This window comes from Schistocerca serialis, chromosome 9 (genome assembly GCF_023864345.2).
Source record: "Schistocerca serialis cubense isolate TAMUIC-IGC-003099 chromosome 9, iqSchSeri2.2, whole genome shotgun sequence".
Taxonomy (NCBI): Eukaryota; Metazoa; Arthropoda; class Insecta; order Orthoptera; family Acrididae; genus Schistocerca; species Schistocerca serialis.
In genome coordinates this window covers 92,178,371-92,192,303 of record NC_064646.1, presented here as the reverse complement: position 1 = coordinate 92,192,303, position 13,933 = coordinate 92,178,371, and the positions used below count along the sequence as shown (strand labels likewise).

Genomic DNA, 13,933 nt, shown 5'->3' with positions numbered 1-13,933 from the left:
CAAGGCGTAACGAACTCCGCGCTCTCGATCGCGTCTGCTCACAATGTTTGTAATGTGCCTTCTTAGAGGCTGTATCGTCACAGAGCAGACTGCGTTCGTCGTTTATGGTACTGCGTAAATTTGGAGGAACTGTGTTCAAGAAAGTCTGTGAGACCGTTTTGCCATCACCATAGTATATCTGGCTTGGTGATCATGCGAATAAGATGAAAATGGCGTGCGTTTTGTCTAGAAATATATGAATATACTAGGTTTTGTCAAGTGTTAACCGTCGTTTTAGAAGTATTGGCAATAGCTTCCAAATGTTGACCTATTATCTCTTGGTGCTTGTTAAAAATATGTAAGAACAATATAGGTCTGTGGACCTGTGATGGGAAATACCGCATATTGGTTGATAGACAGATGCATACATGAACACAGAAGTAGCTACTTTCGGATTCGAAAACATGGGGTCTTTCTGTAGTTGTTGAAAGTTATTTACTGTGACCAGCGATAATTATGGTAATCACGCTCTAGGTTTCCTTAATTTTAGTTATGACGGCTGCCCTTACGAACGTGGGCACACTAAAACAATACACATGCTTTTTTCTTTCATCTAACGCCTTATAGGGAGTGATTCTTGTACATGTTCACAGTATTCTCATTTCTTACAAGCTCCTATATTTCTAATATGGTCCAAATAGCCATTCCCACTTAGTTATAATTATCCAAGTTGAATATGGCGACGGAAGGATGTTTTTAGTCTTATTCATTCCAAGTCCGAGCTCTAGCTTTAAATTAGGAAATAAATTCTTAACCTTTTTTTTTAAAAAAAACGTTGAAGTGACGTCGTACGTCTCTTCACGCATATACACATAACTTTGCATACCATTTTGGTAACACCTGATAGCACAAATTACTTTGACCTCTGTCGGTCAATAGACAATAAGGGCGATGAAAACGACGTTGTACGTCCTTTCACGCATGTATATTAAGCCCGTTACATTGTTTGACCTTTCACGTCAACAGCTATAGAACATAAAGGTAGTTTGTCTGTTCCACGCTATATGCGTTCACAGACCTCACTTGATGAAACTTCACGGTTCAGTACCTCAAGTAACTGACTTTAAGAAACTAGTTTAGCTTGAGGTTCTTTTTACACTATTGTGGTACATATTCGATAGCACTATTCAAAATGACCTCTGTCGGTCATTAGGTATTAAAGGTCATTAAGGCGACGTGTACGTCCTTTCACGCAATCACATTAAGCCTGTCATACTAATTTGACCCTTTTCTGGTCAATAGCGCTTAGAATTTAATATAGTAACTTTACACGCTTATCCAAGCGTAGTCATCAAATACTATCACCGGCCCCAAGTAATTGAAAAATGGGTTACTCATCCCCCATACTTTTAGCCTTCTTCTAGCTACTGGCATTGTGTCTGTCCTGCGTGCATGCGTTTTGACCATCCTTGGAATTTGCTATCCCACTTATATAGTTTCAGCCTATACACGTTCTATACTTCTATAAAATCGTCCTCGAGCTAGGACACTATACACAAACACGCATTAACTTCCCACGCCTTTGACCCGGTCATCGGATCACTTTCGCAACACATTTTGTGCCAGTCACATGGAAGAAGACGATTTCTCAATTTGCGCATGCGCGTTCCTTTCTGACATTCTCACAGCCTAGCTGCCGGTGCCACCTCAGTTTACCTGAGAGCCCGCGGCCCACCGAACGTTGGCTGCGGAGAGGAAGCACGCTTCTGACGTTTGACCTAAGTACAACTATTGACATGGTACACTCGTGCCTTTTATTTCACATTTTATGCGAGTCTTTCGCCCTTTTGGGAGGTCTGTATTAATGTTGGACCATGCCTCTTTAGGCAATTTGTAGTTTTAGTCTGTTCCGAAGAAGGCATGGTTATCCGCGCCGAAACCTAGGTCAGCATCCGGTTTCTATTTGTAATAGAGGCGGATTTTTTATGCTCATTAAATTATTCACGTTTGCTGACGCGCTGCTACGTTATAAGTTCTCACATAACTAACGAGTTTTAATATAGAGTATATTTGGGTCCAAGAAATGTGTTTATTACATACCTAAGAGTTTCTATTTGAGCTATGATTTCTTGTTATTTGTTTTTCACATGAGGACGTTGCTGGAAGCAGATACTGTCTGCCTATACACACCTGGATATGGTGGCTGTTACAAGAGAGAGGAGGTGGGATATCAAAACCAGCAGACTGTGGTGTGGTGATGGGACGCAGGGAGATTGTGTTAGATGTCAACAAAGGCCTTACTTGGAGCAGCCCTCGTGGATGCGCAGTAGTGGCTGGTGGTTGTGAAGTACATCGCCCACGACGTGATATGAACTGGTGCAGTGCTGTGTGGCACAGGATACGTACACAACGATGAGATCCTTACTGGTGAGATTGTCACCCCCTCTCCCCATTTTTTTACAGTAGGGATGCAAGTGCACACCTCTCCCCCAGTCCAATCCTAAACCTTGAAAATTCTAAATAAATATACCATGCTGCCCTGTGATCTCCACAGTCTAATTGTTATTTGGCGAAGCTCTACTTCATATGTTACATAAGGGCTGCTTGTAAGCATCAATAACGAAACTAAATGTATTACCTTCCTCCATGCTACACTAGGTGATACCCATAAAATAAATAGCCTATGGAAATTGTTAACATGCACAAGATGCAAGCATTGTAATTTTTTACGCATCTTCACACTGTAAATGTTACACAGCAAGAACGTACTTTATATGTTACGCTTAATTTCTCCAGAGACAGTATGGTAAACAATTTCCAGCTTTTTTTAACTGTTTTAACAATCAAACTATTATGATTGTTTTAATTTCCCGCCGCAAGTGGGTTTTAGTAGGTTGTTTGAATTTGTCCTTAGAATAAACAAGACCTCTTGGTTTTTCCCAGCATAATTTAATTTCCCATCGGAAAAAACCTATTCGGTGATAAATTCTTGGCAGTCATGTTTTGGATCTTAAAGCAACTAACGTTATAGTAAATTAAAGCAATAAAGGGTATTAAACAGGGTAATATATTGCAGTGCAATAACTGGCCGATAAATTATAATCCCTCCCCCCATGAACCATGGACCTTGCCGTTGGTGGGGAGGCTTGCGTGCCTCAGCGATACAGATAACCGTACCGTAGGTGCAACCACAACGGAGGGGTATCTGTTGAGAGGCCAGACAAACGTGTGGTTCCTGAAGAAGGACAGCAGCCTTTTCAGTAGTTGCAAGGGCAACAGTCTGCATGATTGACTGATCTGGCCTTATAACAATAACAAAAACGGCCTTGCTGTGCTGGTACTGTGAACGGCTGAAAGCAAGGGGAAACTGCGGCCGTAATTTTTCCCGAAGGCATGCAGCTTTAAGTATGATTAAATGATGATGGCGTCCTCTTGGGTAAAATATTCCGGAGGTAAAATAGTCCCCCAATCGGATCTCCGGGTGGGGACTACTCAAGAGGATGTCGTTATCAGGAGAAAGAAAACTGGCGTTCTACGGATCGGAGCGTGGAATGTCAGATCCCTTAATCGGGCGGGTAGGTTAGAAAATTTAAAAAGGGAAATGGATAGGTTAATGTTAGATATAGCGGGAATTAGTGAAGTTCAGTGGCAGGAGGAAAAAGACTTCTGGTCAGGTGACTACAGGGTTATAAACACAAAATCAAATAGGGGTAATGTAGGAGTAGGTTTAATAATGAATAGGAAATTAGGAATGCGAGTAAGCTACTACAAACGGCATAGTGAACGCATTATTGTGGCCAAGATAGATACGAAGCCCACACCTACTACAGTAGTACAAGTTTATATGCCAACTAGCTCTGCAGATGACGAAGAAATTGAAGAAATGTATGATGAAATAAAAGAAATCATTCAGATAGTGAAGGGTGACGAAAATTTAATAGTCATGGGTGACTGGAATTCGGTAGTAGGAAAAGGGAGAGAAGGAAACGTAGTAGGTGAATATGGATTGGGGCTAAGAAATGAAAGAGGAAGCCGCCTGGTAGAATTTTGCACAGAGCGCAACTTAATCATAGCTAACACTTGGTTCAAGAATCATAAGAGAAGGCTGTATACATGGAAGAAGCCTGGAGATACTGACAGGTTTCAGAGAGATTATATAATGGTAAGACAGATATATAGAACCAGGTATTAAATTGTAAGACATTTCCAGGGACAGATGTGGACTCTGACAACAGTCTATTGGTTCTGACCTGTAGATTAAAACTGAAGAAACTACAAAAAAGTGGGAATTTAAGAAGATGGGACCTGGATAAACTGAAAGAACCAGAGGTTGTACAGAGTTTCAGGGAGAGCATAAGGGAACAATTGACAGGAATGAGGGAAAGAAATACAGTAGAAGATGAATGGATAGCATTGAGGGATGAAGTAGTGAAGGCAGCAGAGGATCAAGTAGGTAAAAGACGAGGGCTAGTAGAAATCCTTGGGTAACAGAAGAAATATTGAATTTGATTGATGAAAGGAGAAAATATAAAAATGCAGTAAATGAAGCAGGCAAAAAGGTATACAAACGTCTCAAAAATGAGATCGACAGGAAGTGCAAAATGGCTAAGCAGGGATGGCTAGAGGACAAATGTAAGGATGTAGAGGCTTATCTCACTAGGGGTAAGATAGATACTGCCTACAGGAAAATTAAAGAGACCTTTGGAGAAACGAAAACCACTTGTATGAACATTAAGATCTCAGATGGAAACCCAGTTCTAACCAAAGAAGGGAAAGCAGAAAGGTGGAAGGAGTATATAGAGGGTCTATACAAGGGCGACGTACTTGAGGACAATATTATGGAAATGGAAGAGGATGTAGATGAAGATGAAATGGGAGATACGATACTGCGTGAAGAGTTTGACAGAGCACTGAAAGACTTGAGTCGAAACAAGGCCGCGGGAATAGACAACATACTATTGGAACTACTGATGGCCTTGGGAGAGCCAGTCCTGACAAAACTCTACCATCTGGTGAGCAAGATGTATGAAACAGGCGAAATACCCTCAGACTTCAAGAAGAATATAATAATTCCGATCCCCAAGAAAGCAGGTGTTGACAGATGTGAAAATTACCGAACTATCAGTTTAATAAGTCACAGCTGCAAAATACTAACGCGAATTCTTTACAGACGAATGGAAAAACTAGTAGAACCCGACCTCGGGGAAGATCAGTTTGGATTCCGTAGAAATGTTGGAACACGTGAGGCAATACTGACCCTACCACTTATCTTAGAAGCTAGATTAAGGAAAGGCAAACCTACGTTTCTAGTATTTGTAGACTTCGAGAAAGCTTTTGACAATGTAGACTGGAATACTCTCTTTCAAATTCTGAAGGTGGCAGGGGTAAAATACAGGGAGCGAAAGGCTATTTACAATTCGCACAGAAACCAGATGGCAGTTATATGAGTCGAAGGACATGAAAGGGAAGCAGTTTGGGAAGCGAGTGAGACAAGGCTGTAGTCTATCCCCGATGTTATTCAATCTGTATATTGAGCAAGCAGTGAAGGAAACAAAAGAAAAATTCGGAGTAGGCATTAAAATCCATGGAGAAGAAATAAAAACTTTGAGGTTCGCTGATGACATTGTAATTCTGTCAGAGACAGCAAAGGACTGGGAAGAGCAGTTGAACGGAATGGATAGTGTCTTGAAAGGAGGATATCAGATGAACATCAGCAAAAGCAAATCGAGGATAATGGAATGTAGTCGAATTAAGCCGAGTGATGCTGAGGGAATTAGATTAGGAAATGAGACACTTAAGGTAGTAAAGGAGTTTTGCTATTTGGGGAGCAAAAAACTGATGATGGGCGAAGTAGAGAGGATATAAAGTTTAGACTGGCAATGGCAAGCATTTCTGAAGAAGAGAAATTTGTTAACATCGAGTATAGATTTAAGTGTCAGGAAGTCATTTCTGAAAGTATTTGTATGGAGTGTAGCCATGTATGGAAGTGAAACATGGACGATAAATAATTTGGACAAGAAGAGAATAGAAGCTTTCGAAATGTGGTGCTACAGAAGAACGCTGAAGATTAGATGGGTAGATCAGATGACTAATGAGGAAGTATTGAATAGGATTGGGGAGAAGAGAAGTTTGTGGCATAACTTGACCAGTTGAAGGGATTGGTTGGTAGGACATGTTCTGAGGCATCAAGGGATCACCAATTCAGTACTGGAGGACAGTGTGGAGGGTAAAAATCGTAGAGGGAGACCAAGAGATGAATACACTAAGCAGATTCAGAAGAATGTGGGCTGCAGTAGGTAGTGGGAGAAGAAGAAGCTTGCACAGGTTAGAGTAGCATGGAGAGCTGCATCAAACCAGTCTCAGGACTGAAGACCACAACAACAACAAATTATACTCACTAGAACAACTGTTTTGGACTGATGCTGTTGTAAACATCTTTGACAACAGTTATTTTTGGGTAATAAACAATGGACATGGTGTACCTTGTCATCAGCTATACCATTGTTCATCATCTACCTTGTTAAATTTGACGACCATGCGAGCTGTCCTAACTTTCAAGACCAATGGAAACACAAAATTTTGGATTTTGTGCCCTTTTATCTCATCTACCTGGGTTGTCGTTGTGGGAAAGGGGGGAATGGAGGTGGAGTGGTGACTCTGACCTTAACCATGTGGGAGATCTGGTAACGATGCAAACGGTCTGTCCCAATATTTCTGTCAATTTTTGTGAGGGAACGTTAAATTCGATTCAACCTTTCATTTCATTAAGAGTTTCTATTTTCTATTTTACTGTAAACTTCTTTGTTGGATGTTTTATGATTGCCATTTTTGTATGTGATCATAAGTTTGAAGCTTCACTATTTACAATTATTTGAAAATGCCCTAAAGATGTTGAGACTCTTAAATGGGGATTTGTTTCCACAGTGCGGTAGATACTGGGTAGAGGGTCAGGTACTGGGGGATGTCTACTAAAGGGGAGATCTCAACTACTTTGAAAAAAAAAGTATTCCTTTAATTCCTACTGTAATATTCTGTAATGTTGTTGCCTTACTAATATAAGCATCAAAGAGAAACAGAGAGAGAGAGAGAGAGAGAGTGATGATGATGATGATGATGATGATGACGAAGATGTGAAAATATTTTGCGCACTTACATAAGACATGAAAGTTAGTGTCGAGACAGTACCACACAGAGGTCAAACATCATGGTTGTGTGTGTGTGTGTGTGGGTGGGTGGGTGTGTGTGTGTGTGTTTGTGTGTGTGTGTGTGTGTGTTTGTGTGTGTGTGTGTGTGTGTGTGTGTACAGTTCACAGGCAAATATCTTTGAACATGACGCCACTTTACGCAAATGTCTTAGAACATGAGACGAATTCAACGAAAGCTTACATATTTTTTTGGTAAATACTACATATCTTCGAACTTGGTGCCACTTTTACACAGTTCAAATAAATGACTACTGATTTTAATACTACACTGAGATCATCTGGAGAGGCACAGGGGTTTGGAGGGAAGGGTGTGGGGAGAGAGCGAGAGGTTCATAGAAGAGAGGGTGAGGAAGAGAGTGGATGTGCAGTGAGACTTACTCCATGTATTGGGAAACATGCTGTGTCCTGTATCAATTGGGTATCGGGACTGTAACCATCGACAGTTCACAAGTGAAGCGAATAATGGTACCCCACAGGAAAATCGCAGAAAGGGACGGGGAGGAACATCTGCGGCCTCAGTGTGTATGCCTGGAGGCCTCATTCAGCGTGTTTGAGAGGCTGTTCAGGCAGCCATTGATTGAACAGTGTGCAAGTGGCGCACCTTCGAACAAACGATGCCTGTCGTCTGGGTTCTGAAGACATGCTTCGATCATTCCAGTGACCAGCAGAGAGGGTTGAGAATACCAGCGTTACTCACGCAGTTTCAACGAAGCTCACAATTTGCAGCATTTTCCCCAGAACTTGTCATGGTTCCGTGATTCTAAGTTGAATGGAAGGCTGGAACTAGAGACTCAGAAGCTTCTGTGAGAAGCTAGGCTGTGACGTTCTAGACTTGCGCCACAGGGCTGATAGTTCTAGCCCCCCCCCCCCCCACTCAAATTGTGTACACTAGACACCAGAGACTCAAGTAGCCAACTGTGTGTAGGCTGCACACAAGGGATTTTTGGATTAGGCGACTCTTCAGCCATTTCGGATAACGATAGCTGTTGCAACCTTAGAAGTAAGAGTGCAAGATCAACTAGACATGTCTCCTGCAGCTGAGAGTGTTAAAATCCTAACATTCTCAACAAAGTGCCTGAGTTTGAAGCCCTCCTAAAAACCAATGAAGGTTTCTTAATACTAGATACAGCAAACTGATTAAAGCCTGGAGCTGACTGTAGTTAGACCTTTGGGGAAAATTACACATATACCAAAAGAACAGGTATATGTGTAATGAAGGTGATGTATTTGCTGCAGTGAACAAGAAATTTAAATCCACTGAAATAGAAATTAGAGCTGCATGTGTGATACTTCCGGTGACACTCAGCAGCAAGCATGCGCATAAAATTATAATAGGGTCCTGTTATCGATCACCATGCTCACATGATGATATAACCTAAAAGTATAGAGGAAACCTCCCTTTGCTTGTACATAATTTTCCTGACACTGTAATCGCTGGAGGATACTTCAGTCATTCGAAAATCAATGAGGATAATTAAAGTTTTGTTAGTATGAGGCATGAGAAGATATCTTCTAAAACGACACTAAATGCTTGTCTGAAAACTGAGCACATAGTTCAGAGCCCCACTCGTGATAGAAATGATGGAAATCTAATAGCAGCAAACATACGTGACCTCCTTGAGGAAGTCCACATCGCAACTGCTATCAGTGACCATGAACCATTTATAGAAATGACGAATACGAATGTACAAAGATCAACTAAAACAGGCAGAAAGATTTATTTTTTCAGCATATTAGATTGAAAAGCGCTACTGTCATGTCTGCGTGAGTAACATGAAACTTTTAGTTTGTGATAGGAACATGGACAGGAACTATGGCTTATGTTTAAAACGATAATTCACTATGCACTGGGTCGATATATACACAATAGAATATATCACAATGGAAGAGATACTCGATGGCATACAGTAACTGTATAGAAACTTCTAAGGAATACTCTACTGCATAGTAGGTATAAAACAAAGCGCGGGGGATATACAGGGTGTTACAAAAAGCTACGGCCAAACTTTCAGGAAACATTCCTCACACACAAATAAACAAAAGACGTTCTACATCTACATCTATACTCCGCGAGCCACCTTACGGTGTGTGGCGGAGGGTACTTATTGTACCACTATCTGATCCCCCCTTCCCTGTTCCATTCACGAATTGTGCGTGGAAAGAACGACTGCTTGTAAGTCTCCGTATTTGCTCTAATTTCTCGGATCTTTTCGTTGTGATCATTACGCGAGATATATGTGGGCGGTAGTAATATGTTGCCCATCTCTTCCCGGAATGTGCTCTCTCGTAATTTCGATAATAAACCTCTCCGTATTGCGTAACGCCTTTCTTGAAGTGTCCGCCACTGGAGCTTGTTCAGCATCTCCGTAACGCTCTCGCGCTGACTAAATGTCCCCATGACGAATCGCGCTGCTTTTCGCTGGATCATGTCTATCTCTTCTATTAATCCAACCTGGTAAGGGTCCCATACTGATGAGCAATACTCAAGAATCGGACGAACAAGCGTTTTGTAAGCTACTTCTTTCGTCGATGAGTCACATTTTCTTAGAATTCTTCCTATGAATCTCAACCTGGCGCCTGCTTTTCCCACTATTTGTTTTATGTGATCATTCCACTTCAGATCGCTCCGGATAGTAACTCCTAAGTATTTTACGGTCGTTACCGCTTCCAATGATTTACCACCTATGGCATAATCGTACTGGAATGGATTTCTGCCCCTATGTATGCGCATTATATTACATTTATCTACGTTTAGGGAAAGCTGCCAGCTGTCGCACCATGCATTAATCCTCTGCAGGTCCTCCTGGAGTACGTACGAGTCTTCTGATGTTGCTACTTTCTTGTAGACAACCGTGTCATCTGCAAATAGCCTCACGGAGCTACCGATGTTGTCAACTAAGTCATTTATGTATATTGTAAACAATAAAGGTCCTATCACGCTTCCCTGCGGTACTCCCGAAATTACCTCTACATCTGCAGATTTTGAACCGTTAAGAATGACATGTTGTGTTCTTTCTTCTAGGAAATCCTGAATCCAATCACAAACCTGGTCCGATATTCCGTAAGCTCGTATTTTTTTCACTAAACGTAAGTGCGGAACCGTATCAAATGCCTTCCTGAAGTCCAGGAATACGGCATCAATCTGCTCGCCAGTGTCTACGGCACTGTGAATTTCTTGGGCAAATAGGGCGAGCTGAGTTTCACATGATCTCTGTTTGCGGAATCCATGTTGGTTATGATGAAGGAGATTTGTATTATCTAAGAACGTCATAATACGAGAACACAAAACATGTTCCATTATTCTACAACAGATTGACGTAAGCGAAATAGGCCTATAATTATTCGCATCTGATTTATGATCCTTCTTGAAAATGGGAACGACCTGCGCTTTCTTCCAGTCGCTAGGTACTTTACGTTCTTCCAGCGATCTACGATAAATTGCTGATAGAAAGGGGGCAAGTTCTTTAGCATAATCACTGTAGAATCTTAAGGGTATCTCGTCTGGTCCGGATGCTTTTCCGCTACTAAGTGATAGCAGTTGTTTTTCAATTCCGATATCGTTTATTTCAATATTTTCCATTTTGGCGTCCGTGCGACGGCTGAAGTCAGGGACCGTGTTACGATTTTCCGCAGTGAAACAGTTTTGGAACACTGAATTCAGTATTTCTGCCTTTCTTCGGTCGTCCTCTGTTTCGGTTCCATCGTGGTCAACGAGTGACTGAATAGGGGATTTAGATCCGCTTACCGATTTTACATATGACCAAAACTTTTTAGGGTTCTTGTTTAGATTGTTTGCCAATGTTTTATGTGGACATGTGTCCGGAAACGCTTAATTTCCGTGTTAGAGCTCATTTTAGTTTCGTCAGAATGTACTGTACTTCCTCGATTCACCGCCAGTTGGCCCAATTGGAGGAAGGTAATATTCACTTCGGTGCTTGTGTAAACATGCACGATGGAGGTCCTGCACATTTCAGTCGAAGTGTTCGTACGCTTCTCAACAACAAATTCGGTGACCGATGGATTGGTAGAGGCGGACCAATTCCATGGCCTTCACGCTCTCCTGACCTCAACCCTCTTGACTTTCATTTATGGGGGCATTTGAAAGCTCTTGTCTACGCAACCCCGGTACCAAATGTAGAGACTCTTCGTGCACGTATTGTGGACGGCTGTGATACAATACGCCATTCTCCAGAGCTGCATCAGCGCATCAGGGATTCCATGCGACGGAGGGTGGATGCATGTATCCTCGCTAACGGAGGACATTTTGAACATTTCCTGTAACAAAGTGTTTGAAGTCACGCTGGTACGTTTTGTTGCTGCGTGTTTACATTTCATGATTAATGTGATTTGAAGAGAAGTAATAAAATGAGCTCTAACATGAAAAGTAAGCGTTTCCGGACACATGTCCACATAACATATCTTCTTTCTTTGTGTGTGAGGAATGTTTCGTGAAAGTTTGGCCGTACCTTTTTGTAACACCCTGTAGAGGGAGAGATGCTGAATGAAACGAATTTGACATTCAAGTGAGCGATGCATGAAGCGTTCAACGACAACCGCAGCAGAATATTGTCGAAAGATCTTTCAAACACAAAGAAATTTTGGTCATATGTAATGGCTGTTAGTGGCACGAAAGTTAGCATCCAGTCATTCATAGGCGAGGCAGCGACTGAAATTAAGAGTAACAAAAGCAGAAACGCTTAACTCAGTTGTCAAGTATTCCTTTAAAAAGAAACACCGGGGAGTATTGCCCCAATTTAAATTTCATACCGATTGAGACGTGAATAGCAAAGGTTGCACCTGCCTACACTACAGGTGATCCACAAAACCACCGTCGAAAACCCTTGATATTTGTTTGTTGTAGAATAGTCCGCCCCTGGTAACTGAGTGGTCAGCGCGACAGAATGTCAATCCTCAGGGCCCGGGTTAGATTCCTGGCTGGGTCGGAGGTTTTCTTCGCTCAGTGACTGGGTGTTGTGTTGTCCTGATCATCATCATTTCATCCACATCGACGCGCAAGTCGCCGAAGTGGCGTCAAATCGTAAGACTTGCACCAGGCAAACGGTCTCCCCGACAGGAGGCCCTAGTCACACGACATTATTATTATGTTGTAGAATCTCGAGCAGAACGCTCTCCTCCGTGCCAGCTGGCATAGATTCCGAAAACGCCTATCACGTGGAACCCGACTCGTACTTTCCTCACATGACATCCTGAAACCCGTGGACGAAGACAGTATCTCTCGATAGTCGAAAAGTGTTCGACTTAGTAACACACTTACGCTTATTACAAAAGTACGATCATGTTGGGTATCAGATGAAATTCGTCACTGGATTGAGGATTCCTTGGTAGGGGGGACGTAGCGTGTTTTCTTGCACAGTCATCGACGAAGTTAGAAGTAGCTGTGGGTGCACCCTAGGAAGTGTGTTGGTTCCCTTGCTGTTCACGGTATACGTTAATTATTCGACAAGCAAAATAAATAGTAACCTCAGACTTTTCGCAGGTGATACAGTTGTCTAGAACGATGTACAGTCGGAACAAACCTGTAAAAATACAATCAGACCTATTTCAAAGTCGGGGGAAGACTGGCAGATTGCCTCGTGTACAGAAATGTAGAACTGTGTCTTTCACAAAACAACAACTCATAGTATCCTATGAATATAATAACATCAGAGAGTCATAGTCAGAATCTTTAAATTCATACAAATACCTCGGTGTAGAACTTGGTAGAGAAATGGAGTGGAACCATCACATAGGCTCATTCATGGGTAAAGTCAGGAAGCAGACTTCGGTTAAATGGTAGAATAAAATCAGTCTACAAACGAGATTGCTGACAAACCACTCATGCAACACATCCCAGAATATCGCTCAAGTGTGTGGGACCTGATTCATATAGGATCAGCAGGGGATATTGAACGTCTACAGCTAAGGGCAGCACGAATGGCCGTAGGTTTGGTTGGCCCGTGAGCGAGTTTCAGAGAGATGATGAAAGAATTAAACTGACAGGATCTTTAAGATAGACGGAAACCATGACGAAAAAGTCTACTGACAAAGTTTGAAGAAACGGCTTTAAATGATGACTCCAGGAATATAGTACAGTCTCCTACCTATCTCTCCCATGTCATCAGACTAATTACACCATGTACAGAAACACTGAAACAATTATTATTTCCGTGGAACGAAAAAGGACAATAATAATTGGTACAGTAGGACTTGCACTTCACATTGGTTCGCTGAGTATAGATGTACACTACTGGATATTAAAAATTCTACTCCACGAAGACGACATGCTACAGACGTGAAATTTGACCGACACGAAGAAGATGCTGTGATATGCAAATGATTACCTTTTCAGAGCACTCACACATGGTTGGCGCCGGTGGCGACACCTACAGCAGTTGACCGGTGTTGCCTCGTGAAATGTTGTTGTGATGCCTCGTGTAAGAAGGAGAAATGGTGACCATCACGATTCCGACTTTGAGAAAGGTCGGATTGTAGCCTATCGGGATTGCAGTTTATCGTATGGCGACATTGCTGCTCACGTTGGCCGAGATCCAATGACTGTTATCACAATGTGGAATCGGTGGGATCAGGAGGGTAATACGGAACGCCGTGCTGGATCCGAACGGCATCGTATCACTAGCAGTCGAGATGACAGGCATCTTATCGGCATAGCTGTAACGGATCGTATAGCCACGTCTCGATCCCTGAGTCAACAGATGGGGACGCTTGCAAGACAACAACCATCTGCACGA

The 13,933-nt window shown here is 42.2% G+C and overlaps 1 long non-coding RNA gene across 1 annotated transcript in view; it reads right to left on the bottom strand.

Annotated features, from left to right (window-relative positions):
- Positions 1-13,613, bottom strand: part of LOC126418996 (uncharacterized) — a 92,203-nt gene extending 78,590 nt beyond the window's left edge. The window contains exon 1 of the long non-coding RNA XR_007575925.1: positions 13,526-13,613. This is a non-coding gene — a long non-coding RNA (uncharacterized LOC126418996). The remainder of the gene's footprint in view (positions 1-13,525) is intronic.
- Positions 13,614-13,933: the final 320 nt, after the last annotated feature.